Source organism: Mesocricetus auratus, unplaced genomic scaffold (assembly GCF_017639785.1).
Source record: "Mesocricetus auratus isolate SY011 unplaced genomic scaffold, BCM_Maur_2.0 Super-Scaffold_100019, whole genome shotgun sequence".
Classification (NCBI taxonomy): Eukaryota; Metazoa; Chordata; class Mammalia; order Rodentia; family Cricetidae; genus Mesocricetus; species Mesocricetus auratus.
In genome coordinates, this window is record NW_024429200.1 from 12,598,260 (window position 1) to 12,612,597 (window position 14,338).

The 14,338-nt window shown below is 47.2% G+C and overlaps 1 pseudogene; it reads left to right on the forward strand.

Annotated features, from left to right (window-relative positions):
• Positions 1-1,065: 1,065 nt before the first annotated feature.
• On the forward strand, positions 1,066-1,468 carry LOC101836825 (annotated as a pseudogene).
• Positions 1,469-14,338: the final 12,870 nt, after the last annotated feature.

Sequence of the window (14,338 nt, forward strand, 5' to 3'; positions counted from 1 at the left end):
GAGGTCATAAGATGGGGAGGGCTGTCCCTGCCTCTCATCAGCTGCTGCACTCTGAGAGTGGTCCCTGTACCTTGCCTGGGCAGAGCTGGTCCTGAAGGGGCAGCTGTGGGAGAACCCACCCTGAAAAAGCAGGAGACCTGGCCCTGCCCCTTGCTCAAGACTCAAGGGGTGAACCAGCCAGGGCAATGCAGGAGAGCTCACCCTCCCTGGTGATGAGGACAAGGGAGAGCCAGCCCGGTGATGAGGACAAGGGAGAGCCGGCGGGCTGACCAACCCTGCAACTACCCAGGATGGGAATCAGGCTTATGAGCTGGTCACTCCAACATCCACCCCATCCGTGAGCTGCTGGAGTACATGAAGGGACTGGTCCTGCCGACCCAAAGCTGCAGGATCTCCGTGACACAGGAAAACAGCAGGATATCCAAGAGGAGTTAGCATTGATTGTGTAGCAGAAACCAGAGGCCTGGAACCAGACCAATGGCTGTCTGCAATGAACACTCAGAAGTAAAGATGTATGGATAAAGGGGTTACTTACTGTGTCACACTACAGCCTCCATGACTAGACTGATTTGGGAGCAAACAGTTGCCAGTCAAGTCATATATATGACAAGGATCTAAAATAGACGATATAAATAATTCTCTTTTATTTTAATTTTATTTTATGTGCCAGAGAGTTTCATCCAAACGCATGTCGTGCACCATGTTCGTGCCTGGTGTCTGACACTCAGAACCCTCTGGTGTCATGGGTGGTCGTGAGCCACCGTGGGGGGTGCGTGAACCAAACACAGATCTTCACTCAAAAAAGTGCTCTTAACTGCTGAACCATCTCTCCAGACCCAAGGATATAAGGAATTCTTACAAGAACTCACACAAAAAAGGAAGCAACCCAATTAAAAGCGGGAATAGATCGTCTGGGCATGGCGGGCCTTTAATCCTAGCACTCAGGAGGCAGGGGCAGGCAATCTCTGTGAGTTGGAGGCCAGCCTGGTCCACATAGTGAATTCCAGGCCATCCAGGACTACATAGTGAGACTGTTTAAATTTAAAAAATAAAAAATAGCTCTTCCGGGGGCGGTGCTTAGAGGCGTTCAGAATGGTCCAGCGTCTGACATGCCGACGTAGGCTTTCCTACAATACAGCCTCTAACAAAACTAGGCTGTCTCGAACCCCTGGCAACAGGATCGTTTAACTTTATACCAAGAAGGTTGGGAAAGCACCTAAATCTGCATGCGGTGTGTGCCCAGGCAGACTTCGAGGGGTTCGTGCTGTCAGACCAAGTCCTTATGAGACTGTCTAAGACAAAGAAGCGTGTCAGCAGGGCCTATGGCAGCTCCATGTGTGCCAAGTGTGTCCGCGACAGGATCAAGCGGGCTTTCCTTAGCGAGGAGCAGAAAATTGTTGTGAAAGTGTTGAAGGCACAAGCACAGAGTCAGAAAGCGAAATAAATATGCAGCTTTTTAAATAAAAAATAAAAAATAAAATGAAAAATAAAGAAAAGGGCAAGGGCCGGAAAAGACATCTCTGTTAAGAAGACAAGTGTTCAACAATACATGGGAAATTGTTAAACATCGTTAGGCACTCATGAAATACAAATCAAGACCCAGATGAGATCAGACTTCTGCATCCCCTAGAGTGACTGTAATAACAATTTTTGAAAAGGAAAATGACAAATGTTTGTGAGGACGCAGACAAGAATCCTTATGTATTATTGTAAATGTAAAATGATGGAACTGCTGTGGAGAATAATTTCACAGTTGCTCAAGTTAAACATAAAATTGCATCTAACTTAGCAGTCCAGGTCCTAACTACACACCCAGCAGAAATGAGGATGGAAGTTTACACACACACACACACACACACACACACACACACACACACACATACACACACATACAAAGATAGATGAGTGTTCACAGCAGTGCTATTCAAAATAGCCAATAAATGAAAAGAAATCAAAGGCCCATTGACTGGAAACAAACAATGTACTACTCCCACAGTATCATTTAGCTACTAGAAAGAATGAAATACTGATACGTACTCCATCCTGGATGTACCTTGTTAGTATAGGAAGGACAATACAAAGCGCCACTTATTGTAGGATATTGTAACATGAATAATATAAACCCAGAGACAGATATTGGGGTTCAAGCTGAAGATCAGAGAAGCAAAGCGGTCAGCCACTAGAGAGTTCTCACCTCCACCAATGCTCAGACCGAAGGAGCAATCCACCGAACCTCAGATTGCATCTCCAGGCTGCACTGCTCTCCACCAAGCCTCAGAATCCTAGGTTGCTCTCTGAGACTGCTCTGAGCTACTCATATACTCTCTAGTGCTGGGGTTAAAGGCGTGAGCTCTTTTTCTCTTTTAGACTGATTCACTCTCATGTAGCCCTGGGTGGCCCTAAACTCACAGAGATCCGTCTGCCTCTGTCTCTCGAGTCCTGGAATTAAAGGTGTGTGCCACCATTGCCCTGCTTCTATAGCTAACTGGTGTGGCTGGCTTTGCAGTCTGATCCTTCAGGCAATCTTTACTAAGTCATAAATAATATATCACAGGGTATCATTTATGTGGGATATCCAAAAACAAGGAAAGCACTTATTGTCTGCCAAGAGCTTGGGGAGAGGGGAATGGGTAGTGTGTGACTAATGGGTTTGGGGGTTGCTTTGGGACAAAGAATGTTCTGGAACTAGATAGTAGCATGTTATAGTGGCAGCCCAAACTAAGACAACACATATAACCAGATTCAATTCTTATTAAAGGTTTCTGGACTTGATTTTCTTTCTCCTTCTTTTCTGAAGTAATTGTACAGACCTCATAACATTTCTCTCCTATAGACTTATTGAAATGTGCTTATGCATATGAAAAATGCATTTCTTACATAATTGCCATGGATTTTCACACTAAGACTATTAGCAAGATTACTTGGTAATATCTAATTGAAATTTGTCTCATTGTCTTAAAAATGTCCTCATTAGTCAGCTTTCAGTGATTATAATGAAGCACCCAGGGCAATTAGCTACGAAAATGAAAGTTTTTAGCTGGGTTCTGGCAGACTCAGGATCAGGTGTGTTCATTGCTCTGGGCCACTATGAGGGTGCTAGGTGACTATGGCAGAGAGCTCGACAAGGCCAGACAACAGAGACACACGGGGAGAATGAAGCCTCATAAGGGCCCACAGGCTTTAAAAAAAAAAACAAAACAGGATTTTGCTGTACAGTTCTTGAATTCACTGTGTAATGCAAGTTGGCCTCAAACTGTCTTTCTTGAAGTCACTATGTAGCCTAGGATGGCCTCAGTCTCCTGACTGCTGGAATTTCAGGTGTGATCCACTGTGCCCAGCTTCCCGGATCCCTTTCCAGGACATCCCCAGAGTCCTGAGGGCTTCCAGTAAGCCCCACCACCCAAAGGTTCTGCATCTCCCAATCGCACTTAGCCAGTATAGGGACCTTTGTGGGTCAGTCGACATCAGATGACAGCAATGTGGTTTCAGAGAATGTTGGAATCCAGATCCCTGGTAGTCTCTCCTCACTGGAAAAAAAAGTGAATTAACAGGCTTCCCGTTACCTGGGTAGCGGGGGCTGCACCCGACTTAATCCCAGCACTCAGGAGGCAGAGGCAGGGGGATGTCTGTGAGGTGAGATTCCAGTCGGGGCTGGTTTTCCACAATTGTTCAGTTGTTGGTTTCCTGCATTCAGTTCTGAACTTTTATTTACTGACGTGATGTCTGTGAGTGTGCGTGCGTGAGTGTAGGTGTGTGTTAAAACTTTCTGAGCAGGGGAGATGGCTCAAGGAGCTGAGTGTATCTGGTGATCTGTGTTTGATCTCTGGAACCCAATAAAGACCGGAAGGAGAGAACTGACTCTAAGTTGCCCTCTGACCCCCACATGTACCCCATGGTACCCATGCCCACACCTACGCATTCACTAAAAATAATTAATTAAATTAAATCAAATTTCCCTTCAAGTTTTGGAATGTAAGCTGTTGATATAATGCCTTGCCACTGAAGAACATATTAGTGTGTATTTTCTATATATAAGGCCATTCTCAGCCAGGAGGATTGCCATGAAATTTAAGACCAGTCTCTGGTGAGACCACTGTCTTTAAAGGGGGGAGGGGTGGAGAGATGGCTCAGTGGTTAAGAGCACTGGCTGCTCTTCCAGAGGTCCTGAGTTCAATTCCCAGCAACCACGTGATGGCTCACAACCATCTCTAGTGGGAGCTGATGCCCTCTTCTGGCCTGCAAGCATATATGCAGACAGTATGCTGTATACATAATAAATAAACAAATAAATAAATATTTTAAAAATATAAAAGGGGGAGAGTTCTTCTCAGCTAGGTGTGGTAACATATGCTTTTAATCCCAGCACTCAGTAGGTCAAGGCAGAATTGGGAGTTAGAGGTCAGCCTAGGATACAAGAAACTGACACACACACACACACACACACACACACACACACACACATACACACACATGTTGGGGAAGTCCTGTGTATATATGTCAATAAAGCACTGTTGGCCAATAGGGAAGCAAGATAGGTGGGACTAGGAGTCGAGGAGGACTCTGGGTAGGAGAAACACAGGGAGTCAAGATGTAGCTGCGATAGGGGTAAGAAGTTCGAAACTGTTCTCCAGTAAGAGAAATACTTAGATTAACAATTATGGGATAAATACTTAAGTCAGAACTAGCCAGTAAGAAACAAGCAAGGCCAACAGCTTCATAATTAATACAGCGTCTTGTGTTTTATTTGGGGACTACAATGCTACAGAGCCCAAGCGGCTAGCAAGGAAAAGTCTTCTCTCTCTCTCTCTACACACACACACACACACACACACACACACACACACACACACACACACACACACATACCAAAAACCCATCACAAGACAACAACAACCTAAGAAAGAAGGTTGGAGAAACAGCTCAACAGTCAGAAACTGTAGGGGCCAGTTTGCAGCCTAACACCCCTGGAACAAGCCAGGCATCCTTACAAAGGCCTGTAAGCTCTGCTTTGAGGAGGGCAGAGATGAGAGGCTCACCAGGCCTTGCTAACTCCCGGCCTAGCCGAGAAGGCGCAAGTCTCAGGTTCAGGGGGAGAATGGGGTGGGGGGATAGAGTTGGGCACCTGGCATCTCTTCTGGCCTCCGGCACACGCGCCCACAGCCACACAGACACATACGCAAATAAATAAATCTCTCTTTGAACAGAACGAAGAAAGTGGAGGTTAATATTCTCCCACAATAACACCAGCCAAGTGAGGCCTTGGACTTTGAAATGTCACTGTCACCTGCCTTGTGCACTTCATTCAAATCTCGTCCATCTCGCCCGTTTCTCAACTGTCTTTTCTGCCAGAAGAAGCCACCAGAGGCGGTGATGTGTCATCTCGTTTTGACATCTGGTCTCCTCCAGCACCTGGACCACTTTGTGGTTTCGGCCCGCGTATCTTGCAGTGCGTCTCAAGTTTTCTCAGACCACACTCAGGTTAGGCATCTTTGGGAGGAACCGCCCAGAAGTGATGCTGCGCCCTTCTCACGGAGGCCTGGCAGGAGAGCGTGGATTCAATTTGTCCCACACTGATAATGTTAACCTTGATTAGCAGTTTGAGGTGGCGCCTGCCAGGCTCCTCCACCGCAGCCCTGTCTTCCCCTTAGGTAATCAATAACTATTGTGAAGCGCTGTGACACCCCGCCACTCTTCATTTTCCACTCACTAGTTTTAGTACCCACAATGCTTCTTAGCTGAGTTAATTATTACTATACGGGTTGCCAGATTCTCTGACTCATCATTCTTTCTGCACTTGTTAGTTGGCATTCTATTATAAGGAAAAGCTGTAGGTCTGGGACTGTGGCTCAGTGGTAGAGCTCTCGCCTCACGTGTGTGAGGGCCTGAGTTCAAACCTTACCATCTCAGAGACATTGACCAGAGGTGGCAGCACACGCCTTTAATCCCAGCACTTGGGAGGCAGAGGCAAGTGGATCTCTGTGAGTCTGAGGCCTACATAGCAAGTTCCAGGCCAGCCAGGGCTACACATGAGATCCAGTTTGAGAAAGAAAAGAAAGCCTCTTTCCAGTCTCTCTCCCTTTTTCTCTCTGTGTATAGAGCAGTATTCATTCATATTGATGTGTCAGGTCCCACTTGACAAAACAGGATTTTCTCCTCTTCATGCTTACTACTGTTTTTTTTCTTTTTAAATATTATTCATTCGTGTGTGTGTGTGTGTGTGTGTGTGTGTGTGTGTGTGTGTGTACATGTAGACCAATGACAAGCCTGGACTACATAGTGAATGCCCAGTTAGTCAGAGCTATGTAGCTTGACCCTGTCTCAAGACACAATAGAGAGACAGCTCAGTCAGTAAAGCGCTTGCCTTACAGGATCAAGACCTGAGTTAATCTCCAAAACCATGTTAAAAGGCCAGGCTTGGTGGTTCACACTGGCAGTCACAGCGCTGGGGAGATGGAGATGGGGTATCCCTGGGGCTCACTGGCCAGCCACGCTAGCCTGTTAGGTGACCTTCAGGTCACTGAGAGACTCTATTTCAAAAGAGTTCTTTGGTCTCTGCATACACATGCACACACACACACACACTCACACACACACACTCACACTCACACACACACACACACACACACACACACACACACAAACCAAGACATAGAGTCTGTAAGCCATCATACAGGAGTTGTGTGGGACTGGAGAGCTGGCTCAGTGTCTTGTTGCTCTTTCAGAGGACCAGAGCTAAGCTCCCAGCACCCGTGTCATGTCAGGTGGTTCTTAATGGCCTGTACATCCAGATCCAGCTGTCTGATGCCCTCTTCTGGCGTATGTGGGCACCCTCGTATATATGGTATACACAAATACAGATAAACAACAACAACAAAAAGACTTATAGGAGATTTTTACGTAAAGGAAATCCTACAAATCACATTCTAAAATTCTTGTGGGTTGCCTTGAGTATATTTAAAATGTAGTCAACAAACTGATGGGCAGTTAAAATATACCGTTTATAGGCAAGCCACAGTTCAGTAGCAAAAAGAGAAAAACATGCGCATTGGCTGAAAGCATAAAGTGCAAAGGAAGAAAGGTAAACGACCAATAAGCACATGATGAGATGACTGGCCCCAGGAGTACCCAAGAAAATGCAATCAGAATTGAGGAGAAGCCATTTTTAGTTACCACCTTTGAAAAAAATTACACTCTCCAGCGTTAGTGGAGGCAGAGGGAGCAGCCGCACCTCATCCCACTGCGGGGAGAGTGTTGAGCACTACTTGATGCCATCTATTCGGAAGGAGAATATGCGTCTTCTGGAGCCGGTGATCTAGCTTCATGATCCTCTGTACATATGCACAGGTGCCCATGGATGTCACAGGACACCTGATTGGTGATCTAGCTCCATGATCCTCTGTACATAGGCACGGATGCCCATGGATGTCACAGGACATCTGAATCCATGGAGCTGGGATTATAAGCTGTGTGAGCTGCCCACTATGGGTTCTGGAAACAGAACTCTGGTCCTCTGAAAAAGCAGAAGTGCTTTTAACCACTGAGACATCTCTCTAGCCCTTTATTTATCCCTTTTAAATGTTACATTTATTCCTGGGAGGTGGTGGTGGTGGTGCAGGTCATTAGAGAAACCCTGTCTCAAAAAAACAAAAAAAAAGTCTATGTATTGATTGCATGTATATGTATGTCTTTGTGGTCATGCATGCAAGTGTGTGTGTGTGTGTGTGTGTGTGTGTGTGTGTGTGTGTGACTTATTGGTGTCAGTTTTCTCCCATACGGATTTTGGGAATCAAATTCAAGTCATTAGACTTGGTGACAGTGCCTTTATCCTCTTAACTGTCTCACCAGTCCATTTTTGATACATTTAAAGATTAATACAGCTAATCCAGGTAGTGGAGGCACACCCCTTTAATCCCAGCACTCGGGAGGCAGAGGCTGGCAGATCAGTGTGAGTTCGAGGTCAACCTGGTCTGCAGAGTGAGTTCCAGGACAGCTAGGGCTACACAGAGAAACCCAGCCTCAAAAAACATAACAAACAAACCAAAAAATAAATAAATAAACACATCTAAGTATTGATCTGTCAGCTCTCTGTTACCAATAAGGGAGACATCCAAGACTTCAAGTGGAGTCTGAGGTCACGGAGCATTCTCTAACCCTAAGAATATTGTACTACGTTTCCCCTTCTGTATGCACACAATGATAAATTTAATTTATAAAATTGGGTACAATAAAAGATTAAGAACTATTAATCAGCAGAACATTCATACAGTTATACTGTAATAAGTTATATGACGTAGCTTTCTATTTCTCAATATCTTCTTATAAATCCAGCTTTTCACTTAAAAGCATGTGGAGCCTCTCTTTGGAATATCTGACTCACTGTTACCATTACTCTTGTGCTCCGTGGCCGTTGTTAAGTGGTTATGTGAACATAAGCACTGAGTACCGGCCCATCATTTGATCTGATGATGGAGACAGCCGCTTAGTGGTGATCTGGCAGCAGTAGACACAGGGAGGACACACTGCACAAAAGGAAGGATTTACGTTACAGGCAGCACTGTTGCTCAAAATGGAACAGAATTTAAAACTTGAAAATTATTTGTATTATATTTCCGTTTATATTATGTGGGGGAAGGCATGGCACAGGCATGCCACACACGGCACGTTTGCGGAGGTCACAGGAAAACTTCCAGGCATTGGTTTTCTCCTTCCCTCATGTAAGTCTTGGGGGCTGAACTGGAATTGTCAGGGATGGCAGCAGGTGCCATCACCCACTGAGCCGGTCTCAGTGAAATTGTTCAGTTCTAGAGTTTTCCATTTAATATTTTTGGACCATGATTAATCTGAAGTAACTGAAAGGGAACATAAGGGTGCCCCTGAATACTTTGTGATTAAAAGGAGTTCAAACACCAAATGAGAAAGTCCCCAATATTATTCTGGTGTGTTCTACACATTGCTCGTGGGGTTTACCATGCCTACCTATGTTTAATAGAAACCCATACACGATTCTTAAGTACCCCAGTTTTCAGCAAATCTTTTTGCCATCTTCTGATATGCATATGTAATCTATGTGTATGGATTCATGTGAGTGCATGTGTTCACATGTATGTGCTCATCAAGGGTCTCTTCCTCAATCATTCCCTTATCTTTTGAGATGGGGATGCCAGGACAAGCATTTTGCCAATGAATCCATCTCTCCTGGCTGCTTCTAGGGCTCCCTTTCCGGGGAGGGAGGACTGAAAAGAAGGAGGCACAGATACCTTCCTGGGCACACATGCTCCAAGGCTCGCATCCAGCTGCTGGGAACGCTGTGGGAGCTGGCTTCCCTATGTGCTAATGATTTCCATAGTGCAGCCTTTGCATTCTCACTGGGGTGGCAGCCGGAACTCCCAGGCCCTCTATAAATGTGAGCGCTGCCGGGCCTCACATTAGTGACCTCAGTTCTGTGAGTACCCAGTTCCCAATTATCTGCTGCTTCCCAAACACCCCCAGTCAGTGACAGCTCATCCCCGCCACTGCCTCCACAGACATGAATGGAGATGTAGCTCGGGTTAGGGTTATGCCATCTCTGCCTCAGGCTCTGGGAATGATCTGGGGCTGGCTTGAAGGCTTCATTCCCAAAGCTGCAGGTCTTGGAGCTCAGGGGCAGGTGGAGGAACTGTCATGTCGTGGCTGTGCCCACTGAACAGGGACACGCCCACCCCACCCCCAGCACTGAAGGACCTTTGTTTATTACAGCCAGGCCTCAGGCCAGGCTAGCTCCCAGGAGAATCCTATCCAGAATTCCCCATCCCAAGCCTGGTGGGTAGGGAAGAGGATAGGGAGGAAAGAAGGAAAGCTGGAACTTGGAGTAGTAGTTGCTGGGGGTGGGTGGAGGGGATGAGGGTAGGGGGTGGGGGGCTCAAGGTTCTGAGTTCCAGGAGATGTGGGCTATGCCCATAACTCTCACTGATCCTTAGTTTTAGGTTCAGGTTTATCACACACAGGATGCGCCAATATATATATATAGATATATAGATATGTATGTATGTATTTATATATATGTATATGTACAGCTTATTGCCACACAAGTAAAAGGAGACAAGAAGGGAAGGGACATGCCATGTGTGAGAGGGTACCCGCAAAAGTGACAGGACTCTCCCCCTACTCAGCAAGGTAATACGAGGGCAGGAAGCCCACCTCTGGCTGAGAGCCAGGAGCTGGAGTGGGATCCCTGTGCCCATCCCTTCCTGTCAGTTCCTGCTCCCTTTGGGGGCTCACTCAGGCAATGCAGGAGCTTAGCAAAGGCTGGCCCATTCCCTTAACCGCCCTCTCTCATCTCCCTCTAAAGTGGGGGGTGGGGGTTGAGGGGAATTAGGACTCCCAGGCTCTTCTACATCCCAGCCTGGGCCCACCCCCACCCCCACCCCAACCCCTCTTTGGAACCTATCCCTAGCAGGCTTAATTAGCTTCACAAAACACTCTACAGCCCTGGGTGATGGGAGCTATAAAATTGCAAAGTCTGATTAAAAATAATAATGAGAATGCCTAGTGCCCATTAGCCTGTTCCTGAGCCCTTAACAAGGATTAATTAATTAATCGGTCTCTTTGCAGCTAGGGGAGCAGGCCAGGGTTATGGGTGCCCCTTTAGAAGAGGGGTGCACTCGGTAAGAGATGGTGCTGGTCGAAGGCTTTGCCTGACCCCTCTGGATAGGTGCCAGGTTATCCAAACAGAAGCACTCTTTGGGCCAGCCTGGGCTGTGGGGCTTGGGGAGGTGGCTTTCCTGTAGCCCGTCCTTAGTTTCCTCAATTGTATTACTCAGAAGATGGGATGGTTGCTTTCCAGCCTCCATGTTGGATGTGACCCAGGGCTGCACCTGCAGATTCTAGAGCTGTCTCTGGGAAGAGAAGCCAGGGTTTTCCTCAGAAAAAGAACACCAGCTCCTGCCTTGCAACAAGATGTTGGCATTTAACCAACACAGGTGATCTCTGACGTTTAGTCACCTTATTTTTGCCTTTTAAATAATGCAATAGTTTTGTTCTTTGTTTTAAAAAATGATTTATTTTTAATTTTTTGTCTGTGTAGGCATGTGTGGGGAGGTCGGAGGACAAGTTGCAGTGGTCAGTTCTCTCCTGCTAAGTGAGTTCTGGGTGGGGTCCCCAGGTTTGGTGGTGAGTGAGCTATCGAACCACCACCCCTTAATGCGGTCATGTATGTGTATGTGTATCTGTGTGAGTGCATGCAGGTACCTGAGAGGCCGGGGAGGGAGTTGGGCCCCATAGAGCTGGAGTTACAGGTGGCTGTGAGCTGCTTGATGTGGATTCTGGGAACTGAACTCAGGACCTCTAGAAGAACAGCGAGTGCTCTTAACCAGAAAGCGGTCTCTCCAGCCCCTGTTCTTCGTCTTTTTACATAATATAAAAGCCACCACTGTAGCTAGTCTACTCCTTTATTTTGTTTTTGAGATTATAATATAATTATATAATTTCCCCTTCTCTTTCCTCCTACGGTTTGGTAGCCTGAAGAGTAGCATACTCTCATTGTGTGTGGTCCTCACTACCATTCATTCCTCTCTCACACTCTTTCATCTTACAACTTGAAATTCTGCGCCCAGGAAGCATAATGCCTCTTCATCCCTCTCTCCCCTGAGGCCATTGGCCACCATCTTCCCGTCTTTCTGGGTCTCGGAATTTGACTCATTTAAGGGCATCACACAAGCGGGACCGCACGGCGTTTGCTCTTGTGTGGTGGCTTTGCTTCGCTCAGCACAATGTCAAGGTCCATCCACCTCCTTGTGACTGCAGGCTTTCCCACCTTCCGGCTGGGGCGGGTGGGGGGAGAGGTGATGGACGGGAGGTGTTGCCGAGGGGCCAAAGGGGGAGGCTGTTTCTCAGCAGGTACTGCCAGGCCCTTGCCAAGGGCTCCTGGAAGATAAAGGATGAAGGGTACAGCCTCCAGGCCTGTCACTTCGGCTCACTGGTAAATATTGAAAAATGTTACACATTAAAGCAAACAGGGATGCGTTTTGTTGCAGAATGCAAAACGCGTATGAATTTTTCACCCAAAGATGGGACTTGGGAAAGCTTCTGTGCTTCGGACACATTCTCTTCCACCTGGGACCCAAAGGGAACCTGAGGGACGGCTGAAGGAGCCCTGGACCCCGGGCTCAGCGGCGGCGGGAGCTGGTTCGTTGTGGCCTGAGGGGAGCTAGGCAGCCGAGGGGGGCCGGCCTTCAGCTTTGCTGTTATTCCTCTTCCCACTCGAATTTCAACCTTGAAAACCAAAGCACTGAGAACCTCGTGCTCCTTCCGGGACCTCTGAGCAGTGACCAAGCTGAGAGGTAACTCTCCAACCCAAGGACCTGGAGCTGCAGCTGGGGTTTGTCTTGGTCTGGCTGTTGTCTTCACCTAACTTGGATCTTCACGGTGGAGCAGGAACATGAAGGAGACAGAGGTGGGCGTGGCCAGCCTTGAGCCTCTGGCTCCCTGTGTCCCCCAGGATCTCCCCAATCCAGGAGGAACTTCCCTAGGGCTGAGGGTTACCTCCACTGCTGGCCTCTGGGGGAGCTACAGCAAGCCCTTAGCGTCGGCCACCAGGGCATCCTCTGCAACTTCAAAGACTCCTCAATAATTTGGCCTGAGAGATGAGCACCGGAAAGTTTCCCGTTTAATTTAATTTATTTCAATTATATTTTAATTTAAGATATTCGGCATTTACTCTCCAGCTATCTTTTCTCGTTTCAAGGTTGTTAAATTATTGCAGCTCTTGAAAAAAGATAAGATAGAAAATGGTCAGACGGCCTGGAGGAGCAGCCCAATCCCAAGCGCCCCCCCAACCCCACCCTGTGTACCCCCAAGGCTCTTAAGGACAGATGGAGGAATGACAGGGGACTGTCACCCCTGATGGACCTGTTCACCACCCAGATGCAAAACCTAACAGCACCGACTGTCCACTGACACCTGATATGGGGCCAGCACTCCCAACCTCCTTGCTTCTTCCTGCCCCTGCAGGGAGGGAGCAGGAGACCCCATCCCTTCTTCCAGGAGAGCATCCCGAGGATCCAAGGCCAACTGGTAAAGCCAAAGATTCACAGGCTCTAACTACAAGGAGCTCAAGATCAAAGGGAAACAATGCGGGAAACTTGTCTGAAGTCTTGGCAGCCACAGGGAAGGAGGCACAGCAGGCACTGGGCTCAGTGGGAGGTCCTGGTCCTCAACATCCTTGCCAGCCAGAGAGGCTTCCCTGGCTGGAGTTCTCTGAATCTTCTGCCTGAATCCCCAGCTCTGAAATCTACTCTGGAAAAGGCATTTTAATCAGATGGGGACCACTAATGAAGCCAGTTGAGCTTGCAATTCAGGTCTATTAAGAGACAGCTGTGTGTTCTCAAGCTTGGGCGCTGCCTGCTCTGAACTTCAGTTTCCAAATGCAAATTCGGATAATACTCTCTTACCAAAACCAGTTTAGACAGCACACAAAGCGGTGAGTTTCCTCACAACGTTTTTATGCTGTATTGACCACTTGTCTTGTTGCTGCTGTGATAACAGAAAGGAGGGTGTGGCCGTTTTGATTGTCAACTCGACACAGTGCAGTCACCTGGGACGGGAGTGTCAACGGGGCCTGTCTAGATTAGGTTGGCCTGAGGGCATGCTTGTAAAATTATTGTGTTACATTAATCAAGGTGAGAAGAATCACCCAGAATTCCCTAAGCAGGGAATTCTGAACTTTATTCAGAGTGTCAAAACTGGCTCAGCAGTTAAGAGTACTGACTGTGCTTCTAGAGGTCCTAGGTCTAATTCTCAGCACCCAAGATGGTGGCTCCCAACTGTCTGTAAGGCCAGTCCCAGGGCGAGCAACACCCTCTTCTGATCTAAACAGGGACGGAACACACATAGGTTTACAGTACTAACAATGAATGTTTGATATAGGGTGGGCCTAACAGTCGATTAGAAAGTAGAAGGTTACTTTCATGGCAGTCATGCCACAATTGCGCCAGTGGACACTGGCAGGTTGCTGTTATAGCTTGCAGAATTCACAAATATTTATTCACCCATGTAGATCACCAGTGACAATCCAGAAAAATTCCATCCAGTACAGCTAGAACTAATGAATCTAGCTGAGTTTATTTATGGGAGTGTGGGTGAAGGGTCGCTTACTACTTATAGGTTGTGAAACTTACAGGCAGTTATACCACAGAAGAAAAATCTTATTCTCCCAGCAATTATTTTATTCAAAATTATATGTATATGTATATAGCTCTGTGTGGGTATGCGCACCTGAGTGCAGTGCCAGTGGAGGCCAGGAGAGGGCATCCGATCCTCTGGATCTGGAGTTACAGGAAGCTGTGAGCTGTCCAATGTGCGT